Source organism: Puma concolor, chromosome D1 (assembly GCF_028749965.1).
Source record: "Puma concolor isolate L17-30 chromosome D1, mPumCon1.1.hap2, whole genome shotgun sequence".
NCBI classification, from domain to species: Eukaryota; Metazoa; Chordata; class Mammalia; order Carnivora; family Felidae; genus Puma; species Puma concolor.
This window is the reverse complement of record NC_141676.1, coordinates 51,062,622-51,070,675: the sequence shown is the minus strand read 5'-3', so window position 1 is coordinate 51,070,675 and position 8,054 is coordinate 51,062,622. Positions and strand designations below refer to the sequence as shown.

Sequence of the window (8,054 nt, the reverse complement as noted above, 5' to 3'; positions counted from 1 at the left end):
AGGTATATGTAAAGCAGCAGTGCTGGATCCAACCCATACCAGCTCTTGAAAGCCAGTTGGCAAATTTTCAGGAATTTTGAGAGCCAGTAGCTTGAAATCAACCATGATAGGAATATCTATACTATGGAAATTGATAACAAAACTAGGGTCACTTTTTTTAAGGGAGCTGGTTGTTAAACATTTACTAGCATACCACTGAATGATAATATGCTAATACTCATGATAATATTACCTATTATAATGTTCTAATTTTCATAGTAATAAATTCTATTGTAAATAATTCTATTTTAATAAATTCATATTCTTTTTTTTTTTTTTTTAATTTTTTTTTCCAACGTTTATTTATTTTTGGGACAGAGAGAGACAGAGCATGAACAGGGGAGGGGCAGAGAGAGAGGGAGACACAGAATCGGAAACAGGCTCCAGGCTCTGAGCCATCAGCCCAGAGCCTGACGCGGGGCTCGAACTCACGGACCGCGAGATCGTGACCTGGCTGAAGTCGGACGCTTAACCGACTGCGCCACTCAGGCGCCCCAATAAATTCATATTCTAATATATTAATTCATAATACTACTGTTGATAATCTTCTAATCCTTGGTTTGGGTTGTAGGTTCTGTTCATCATTTTAAAAAATGAATGAATGTTCTAGTTCTTGGTTTGGGTAATAAGTCCTATTCATTACATTATTTAAAAAATAATGAGTGCCTCTTCCAGGGACGGCGTCTGTAGGCATTCAGAATGGTCCAGCGTTTGACATACCGTCGTAGTCTGTCCTACAACACAGCCTCTAACAAAACTAGGCTGTCCTGAACTCCGGGTAATAGAATCGTTTACCTTTATACCAAGAAGGTTGGGAAAGCACCAAAATCTGCATGTGGCGTGTGCCCAGGCTGACTTCGAGGAGTTCGTGCTGTGAGACCTAAAGTTCTTATGAGGCTGTCCAAAATGAAAAAACATGTCAGCAGGGCCTACGGTGGTTCCATGTGTGCTGAGTGTGTTCATGACAGGATCAAACGTGCATTCCTTATTGAGGAGAAGAAAATCATTGTGAAAGTGTTGAAGGCACAAACACAGAGTCAGAAAGCTAAATAAAGAAATGAAGCTTTTTTGAGTAATAAAACAATCAAAGGCAAAAAATAATAAAAAAATAAAAAATAATGAGTGAATGAATGAATGGAACTAAAAAAGCAGTTCATGAATGAACCCAAGTGTCATGAACCAAAGAGTATGATTATTACAATTTTGTATACCTGCGATAGAAAAAAGAGCACTAAGTTTCTGGAGGACATCAAGTATCAAAAGAACCTCCACTAATGAGTGTGGTCCATGGACACCTGAAAAGAACCACCTCACTTTCACAGCAACACACCAGATGCAAGAATGAGAAGATGGGCACATCTAGCCCAATGGAGGTGATTCTTCTTGGCTCCTTCACTGAGAGAGCCTCTCAAAGGTCAGCTCTGGGCTACAACACTGGCCCAGGCAGGGTAGACTTATGTCTCCTGTGATATTCACAGAAAGATCTGGGGCCACCCTAAAGTCTCCTTTCCTGAAGTTATAAGCAACAGCCATATGGTCATGGTTCTTGGGCCAGGCAAGACCCAGCCCCTAAGCGTAGCTTAGGCAAGAAGGGCAGAAAAGATCCACAGCTAATATCATCCTCAATGGGGAAAAACTGAGAGTTTTCCCCCTAAGGCCAGGGACACAACAGGGATGTCCACTCTCACCACTGTTGTTCAACACAGTGTTGGAAGTCCTAGGCTCAGCAATCAAACAACAAAAAGAAATAAAAGTCATCCAAATTGGCAAGGAAGAAGTCAAACTTTCATTCTTCACCAATGACATGATACTCTATGTGAAAAATCCAAAGGACTCCACCAAAAAACTGCTAGAACTGATCCATGAATTCAGCAAAGTCACAGGATATAAAAATCAACATACAAAAATTGGTTGCATTTCTATACACCAATAATGAAGCAACAGAAAGAGAAATCAAAGAATCAATCCCATTTACAATGCACCACAAACCATAAGATACCTAGGAATAAACATAACCAAAGAGGTAAAAGATCTGTGCTCTGAAAACTATAGAATTCTTATGAAATAAGTTGAAGAAGACACAAAGAAATGGAAAAACATGCCATGCTCGTGGATCAGAAGAACAAACATTGTTAAAATATCAATACTACCCAAAGAAATCTACACATTCAATGCAATTCCTATCAAAATAACACCAGAATTCTTCACAGAGCTGAAACAAACAATTCTAAAATTTTTATGGAACCAGAAAAGATCCCAAATAGCTAAAGCAATCCTGAAAAAGAAAACCAAAGCTGGAGGCATCACAGTTCCGGTCTTCAAGCTGTATTACAAAGTTTGAATCATCAAGACAGTATGGTACTGGCACAAAACCACATAGATGAAAGGAACAGAATAGAGAACCCAGAAATGGACCCACAAATGTATGGCCAACTAATCTTTGACAAAGTGGGAAAGAGTATCCAATGGAATAAAGACAGTCTCTTCAGCAAGTGGTGCTGGGAAAACTGGACAGCGACATGCAGAAGAATGAACCTGGACCACTTTCTTACACCATACACAAAAATAAACTCAAAATGGACGAAAGACCTAAATGTAGGACAGGAAGCCATCAAAATCCTAGAGGAGAAAACAGGCAGCAACATTTTTTACCTCAGCTGTAGCAACTTCTTACTAGACATGTCTCCAGAGACAAGGGAAACAAAAGCAAAAATGAACTATTGGGACTTCATCAAGATACAAATCATCCGCATAGTGAAGGAAATGATCAACAAAACTAAAAAGCAACCAACAGAATGGGAGAAGATATTTGCAAATGACATATCAGATAAAGGGTTAGTATCCAAAATCTATAAAGAACTTATCAAACTCAGGGCACCTGGGTGGCTCAGTCAGTTAAGCGTCTGACTTCACCTCAGGTCATGATCTCAAGGTTTGTGAATTCCAGCCCATCAGGCTCACTGCTGTCAGCTCAGAGCCCACTTTGGATCCTCTGTCCCCCTCTCTCTGCCCCTCCCCCGCTCTCTCTCCCTGTCTCTCTCTCTCAAAAATAGATAAACATTTTTTTTTAAAAAGAACTTATCAAACTCAACACCAAAAAAACAAATAATCCAGTGAAGAAATGAACAAAAGACATGAACATTTTTCCAAAGAAGACATCCAGATGGCTAAGAGACACATGAAAGAATGCTCAACATCACTCATCATCAGGGAAATACAAATTAAAACCACAATGAGATACCACCTTACACCTGTCAGAGTGGCTAAAATTAACAACTCAGGAAACAACAGATGTTGGTGAGGATGCAGAGAAAGGGAAATGCTTTTGCAGTGCTGGTAGGAATGCAAACTGGTGCAGCCACTCTGGAAAACAGTATGGCGGTCCCTCAAAAAGTTAAAAATAGAACTACCATATGACCTGACAATTGCACTACTAGGAATTTATCCAAAGATACAAAAATGCTGATTTGAAGAGGTACATGTCCCCCAGTGTTTAAAGCAGCACTATCAGCAATAGACAAATTATGGAAACAGACCAAATGTTCATCAACTGATGAATGGATAAAGAAGAAGTGAAACACAGACACACACACACACACACACACACACACACACACACACACAGGAATTATTACTCAGCGATCAAAAAGAATGAAATCTTGCCATTTGCAATGACGTGGATGGAACTAAAATGTATTATGCTAAGCGAAATAAGTCCGTCAGAGAAAGATAAATATGATTTCACCCATATGTGGAATTTAAGAAACAAAACAGATAAACATAGGGGAAGGGAAGGAAAACTAAGATAAAAACAGAGAGGGAGGCAAACCACAAGAGACTCTTAAGTACAGAGAACAAACTGAGGGTTGCTGGAGGGGTGTTGGGTGGGGGAATGGGTTTAAATGCATGATAAGCATTCAGGAGGGCACTTGTTGGGATGAACACTAAGTGTCATATGTAAGTTATGAATCACTAAATTCTACTCCTGAAACCATTATTACACTATAATTTAAATAAAATTTAAATAAGATTTTTTAAAGGGCAGAAAACGCCAGCAACTCTCTGTGATTTCCTGCCCCCCACCTTGGCATGAAGTCAAGGGGGTTGGCCAGGTCCACTGCGACTAGAATCTGAAGAATCTGGAGAGGCAGAAATTAAGGATGAGCTGAGAATAGCAAGCCAGAGAAAGAAGCTCTAGTGACCAAAACCAGGTGGAGGGAGGGAAGACCAGAATCAAGTGCAGAAATTAAGATATGGATATCAGAAAATCAGAGAACTAAGAAAATAGCATGCCTAGCCAAGTAGTCGAGAATGAACTGGAGACAGGCAAATCTCACGTGTGACGAGTTGCCTGATCAGGCTGGCTTTTGACAGGGTGGGTAACCAGTTGGTGGGGCCAGGTTCCCTCCAGAACAGAGAACATTTGCCATGCAGGGAGGCAGGTATGAGGCTTGAGGTCTGTGACACTGTTGCTTTCAAACTGTGGCCACTGCTCCTCACCACCTCAGTCTGAAAGGGCATCCAGGCAGAGAGCCTTAACTGTGTAGAAGTCTAGCATAGCAAAGTAGCATCCTGGCACTAGTGGGTGGAGCCTGCGTAAGGTGCACAACTTCCTGAAACCTGCTGGCAGTGAGCAGAGACAAACTGTGGGAGGCAGCCTACCAGCCTGCCTGTGCCAGGCCCAGTCTGCAGAAGGACAGGTGGTCGGCCACCAAGGTATGGTTCCTGCAGTGCCCTGCTTCCATAAGTCCCAAGTCATACCTGCAGCGCTGAGCGAGCTTCGGGCTCCCCCTTGCGGCCTTCCCGTAGTTGGAGCTGTAGTCAGACCTCCCTTCACTCCAGCCAGTCATTGAAGAGGTGGAATGGGTTTATCAAGCTACAGTCCCCAATTTTAACATGAGCCTGTAGCTATGACCTTCTTTTCAGGAAGGACTATCAAGCATATTCCTCAAGATGACCAGGATCCCAGGTGTGATGGTTAATTTTATGTGTCATTTTGACTAGGGCACAGGATCTCCAGATATTTGGTCAAACATTACTGTAGGTGTGTCTTTTGGATAGGTTTAACATTTAAATTGATAGGCTGAATTAAACAGAATGTGATGCCTAATGTTGCTGGACCTTGTCCAATCAGTGAAAGGCCTGCATAGAACAAAGAGCTGATCCCCACCTGGAGTAAGAGGGAACTTCATCTGCCTGAAGGCTTGAGCAGGACATTGGTCTTTTCTAGCCTTCAGATTCAAGCTGAAACATAGGCTCTGCTTGGGTCTTGGGTCGGCCTGCTTTTGGACTAGAACTACATATTGGCTCTCTAGGGTCTCCAGCTTGTTAAGTAAATATCTTAGGACTTCCTAGCCTCTATAATCACATGAGCCAATCCCTTATTTAAATATATGTATATATTTAGGGATACCTTGGTGGCTCAGTTGGTTAACTGTCCGACTTTGGCTCAGGTCATGATCTCATGGTTAGCGGGTTCGGGCCCCGTGACAGGCTCTGTGCTAACAGCTCAGAGCCTGGAGCCTGCTTCGGATTCTGTGTCTCCTTCTCTCTCTGCACCTTCCCCACTCACACTCTGTCTCTCTCTCTCAAAAATAAAACAAACATTAAAAAAATTATATATATATATATAATTTTAACATATACATTTATTTATATTTATACATATTTAAAATATATTATATATACATATATATACATCGTATATATGTATATTATATATGTATGGCGTGCCTGGGAGGCTCAGTTAGTTAAGTGTCCAACTTCTGCTCAGATCATGATCTCACAGTACATGAGTTCGAGCCCCACATTGGGCTCCCTGCTGTCAGTGCAGAGCCCACTTCAGATCCTCTGTCCCTCTCTGTCTCTACCCCTCACCCATTCACTCTCTCTCTCTCTCTCTCAAAAATAAAAAAATAAAATAAACATTATATACATATATGTATATATATCCTGACCAGTACGCTATGTGCACAACACAATTCCCATATTCAAGGGGACAGCTCATTTTTCTCTCTCCCCATGCCTTCTGCCCTTTCATAATGAACCTAGGCCTCAGAGTTTCTATTCATAGGGTTCAGCCTGCCTGGATCCCTCAGTCAGTGATTGAAAAGTCAGCATCCTGGATGTATGTACTTCCTTATCCTAGCTGGTCAGCATTCCTAGGAAGGCCATGCCAATGATCTCTCCCTGCCTGCCTCTTAGCCATGTGGCTGGAGAAAAATACAAAAGCTAACCAGATCCTTGAGGTCTCCAGGCTTAGCTGGGCTCTCTCATAATTGATCAATGCCTTTAATGACTCACTCTTGGCCCCTCTTCCACTGCCCAAAGACTGAGTCGCACCCTTGCACTTCCATTCTCAACAGATCACCATGGCTTCATTTCCCTGAGAAAACTGTCACTTGACAGGAGGTCCTGCAACTTCCCTTCATTCCCCAATTCAAAGTGTCTGATTCTTTTTAAAAAAAATTTTAATGTTTACTTATTTTTGAGAGAGAGAGAAAGAGCATGTGTAAGGCAAGGAAGGGGTAGAGACAGAGGAAGACACAGGATCCGAGGCAGGCTCTACACTGACAGCAGACAGCCCAATGCGGGGCTTGAACTCATGAACAATGAGATCATGACCTGAGCTGAAGTTCAACGCTCAACCAACTGAGCCACCCAGGTGCCCCATGTCTGATTCTTCACCCACCCCTTTCTCTTTTCCTTCCAGAGAGAAAGGTCTTCAGGACATTGACATCAAGGTAAAGTTCTTGGTGATGAAGTATCCACAACCAACTCAAGTAAGTGGATAGAGGTCCCAAGGGTCAGTTCGGAGCAACAACACCTCTTCGTCACAGGTGATTCTCTCCTCTGGCCTTCTTCCCATGGGATGATCTCAGGGGATCAGCCCTTGCTAAGGCAGATCCACTAGCATCCATAAGGGAGGCCACAGCCTGGGGGCAGCCTCTCTTGCATGTCCCTCACTCTATGCAAGAACATCTCTTTCATCTAGACTTCTCCATTCAGGTCCTCTTTCCTCCCTTCTTTCATTAGATGGTTCTTCTTTCCTTTCCTCTAGATCTTCACCCTTAGTTTAAAGTACACTTAAAACTCTTCCAGTCCAGGGGACTGAGAAGTGTCCCCTTCTCAGTCCTATTGTTCCCCTCTGCTACTGCCTTAAACGTCTCCTCTCCTTTCCACCAATTCTCTTGAGAGAGCAGCCAGCACTCACTGCCATCAGTTCCCACTGACAATTCTCTCCCACCTGAATTCTGATTTCCATGCCCACCCCACCATCAATTCCTCGAATACTGTTCTGCTAGAGTTGTTAAAGATCCCAGTTACAAAATCCAAGCCTCGAGGCGCCTGGGTGGCTCAGTCAGTTGAGCGTCCGACTTCAGCTCAGGTCATGATCTCACAGTCGGTGAGTTCAAGCCCCGCATCGGGCTCTGTGCTGACAGCTCAGCCTGGAGCCTGCTTCAGATTCTGTGTCTCCCTCTCTCTCTGCCCCTCCCCCACTCATGCTCTGTCTCTCTCTGTCTCAAAAATAAATAAAGCATTAAAAAAAAATCCAAGTCTCTTTTCAATCCTCCTCTGATAGGCTGTTCACCTGTGTTTAGGGGAATTAAAAGAAAGAACATATGTCTGCCCAGAATATTGACAGGGGAGCTGGATCATATAAATTCTAATTACGGAACATAGTTCCAAGAGAAAGCAGCTCTTGGACATGAGAGTAAGGGCTGAGAAGTCCAACCTCACCCACCCACCTTGCCAACTAGCTGCCAGGACTTGACCTAATTAAGGGAGTTGATTGGTTTCCTAACAGGCAGATATTATCATTCCCATTGTACTGAGAAGGAAACTAAGACTCAGAAAAAATTATAGATTGCCCAAAGTTACATAGTACACTAGAATCAGAGCTCCTCCCATTACATAGCAGTGATAATAGCTACCACTTAATAATAACTGCTGGGGGTGCCTGGGTGGCTCAGTCGGTTAAGCGTCTGACTTCGGTTCAGATCATGATCTCATGG

General features: G+C 42.8%; 1 pseudogene; it reads left to right on the top strand.

Moving 5' to 3' along the window:
* Positions 1–703: 703 nt before the first annotated feature.
* LOC112865355 (large ribosomal subunit protein eL34 pseudogene) lies at positions 704–1,128 on the top strand (annotated as a pseudogene).
* The last annotated feature ends 6,926 nt before the right edge of the window (positions 1,129–8,054 follow it).